Genomic DNA, 2,239 nt, shown 5'->3' on the forward strand with positions numbered 1-2,239 from the left:
CAATGCCGGCTTCCCTCGTTAATAGTTGGGAGCTGAAAGACAGCTTACTTGATGTTTTGTTTAATAGTCATAAAGTTTATTGCCTCTCAGACATGAAGAGTCAATTACAAGAGAGCGGAGACGCCTGGTGCCGCGCCCTTCAGGACGTGGGAGCCAGGCTTCTCTGGGCGAGCCAATAAACTGCTCGTAATGAAGAGCCAACAGAGAAAAGTGTTGTCCTGCTCAAAAAATGTGCGTGTGTGTGTATGTATTCATCCTAATATCTGCAGTTGTCACTTTTTTAAATTTTTTCTCTAAAATCATATTTTTAGCACCAGTCAGTGTATGTGGACTTTTCACAGCTCTTTTCATCTGTCTTCACATGACCACACAGAGGGAGCTGTCTTTGATAAGCACTAATTATTAAAAACCTCTGTCACCTGTTGGCTGGTTTCTTGCTGCTTTGCATGATGTCTAGTTTTCTAGTAGATATCAACATATGCTTCCAACTGAAAGATACAGTGTGAGTTGCCATATTATATAACACGAATCATGACTATTAAAAAGCTCTGTCGGCTGCTGGCTGGTTTCTTGCCGCATACATGATGTCTAGTTGTTTGAAACTCTCATAGCTATCAGAATATATTATGTGTTGACTCACTCTATAATGACTTACATTTCCTGACTGTATTAATCATCCACCAATCGGGAGACTTTCAAAGTTAGGGACCAGTATTGTTTGTGTTTGTTTGTGTGTTGTGTTTCTGTGCTGGGCCAGTCTGGTAGAGGTTAGCAAGAAATGCAGTCGCTGGTGTTCAGAGTGTTCAACATGGTGGAGGAGGCCAAGAATGAGTAAGCATTTCACTTAGCATATTATATTACTGTAAATGTCCCTGTTAGAACTGAGCATTTCACTGGCCTGTTATTACATAAAAAAACAAAATAAAATGCCTAATGTCCCTGAAACGATTGAACTGAGTGTGATTTTTTTTTTCCAGGGAGCTTCAGAGGTGCAGAGATGGGACCACTCATATCTGAGAAGTTTGCAGAGGAGACATCTGCAAAGCCGATTAGTCACAGACAGTAAGTAGAAGCCATTTTGACTTGGACTCTTAGGTGAGGCTTCTGCCGGTGAGTGTCTTGCTCATCTCCCTCTGATTGTACTTTTTTAACTTAACTTCCGCTTGAGCTGTTGACCACAGGCTCAGTGCATAAATGTGTGGAGATGCATTTTTTATTTTGTATTTGTCTTATTATTGTTGTTTATCCACCCTTCCCCCTTCTTGCTTCTTGCGCTCTGTAACCCACTCCCTCATCTCCCAGATAAGCTGGCGTGAATCCTCGAGTCGTGTCTTGCCGACAAACACACACGCCATCCTGATGCCTGACAGATCTGCACGATGCTCAGCCCACAAACACTACAAACAGCACACACGCTTCTCAGTGGTGGAGTATCAGAGGGCAGAGAGGCAGCCAGAGGGAATAAAACAGCTCAGGGAGAGATGGGGAAAGATGTAACACGATGAGCAACACACAGAAAAAGCATTCAGAAAACACACTTGGACCAGGACATCATGTTGAAAGTTTAATGGAGATGGTGTTACAAAGTTTGGAAAGTATCAACCAAACAAACATGGAAAGACCACCAAATAAGATTGACAGGTTGAGATGAAATGGAGAATACATTGAGAAGAACAAGAGAAAGTCTCTCCTTAAACTAGCTATCAGTGTTGAATGTTTACTAGGTTGCCACAGAGATCCATTTACTTCCAAACCTCTGAGATTGGTTTGACTGATTAAGTTTTTGGAATGCAAAACCTGAGCCTTGATTCAAGATTGAAGATTCAATACTTTATTGCCATACAAAGTGCAAGTTGCTAGGGATTTGCTTCAGTGTGCTCATGAAGACAAAGACATCACCATAGACACACAGAAAAAGACATAGAACACAAATATACATACGGAGTCCCATCCAGGATCACTGTTGACATTGGCAGATAAAAGAGGGGGACACTTCTCACAACATACCTGGATGACAGTCCAGGAGGCTAGAGTGACAGGTCAGGTTAAAGTGACATGGTGCATAGGGATGCAGAGTGCAAATCCACAACGTTACAATAAAAAGATAAATAAAACTAATATGGGTCGTAGATGAAAGTATTAAACTCAGTTCATCCTTCAGAACAACATGGCAAACTTGCATCCTGAATCAAATATCCTAACCTATAAAAACTATCCTGATTGTATTCATCGACACCAG

At 41.4% G+C, this 2,239-nt stretch overlaps 1 long non-coding RNA gene across 1 annotated transcript; it reads left to right on the top strand.

Moving 5' to 3' along the window:
• The first annotated feature begins 595 nt into the window (after window positions 1–595).
• On the top strand, window positions 596–2,020 carry LOC125285784. The gene is made up of 3 exons (XR_007192061.1): window positions 596–831; window positions 978–1,062; window positions 1,303–2,020. It is a non-coding gene; the product is annotated as an uncharacterized LOC125285784 (long non-coding RNA).
• Window positions 2,021–2,239: the final 219 nt, after the last annotated feature.

Source organism: Alosa alosa, chromosome 20 (assembly GCF_017589495.1).
Source record: "Alosa alosa isolate M-15738 ecotype Scorff River chromosome 20, AALO_Geno_1.1, whole genome shotgun sequence".
NCBI classification, from domain to species: domain Eukaryota; kingdom Metazoa; phylum Chordata; class Actinopteri; order Clupeiformes; family Clupeidae; genus Alosa; species Alosa alosa.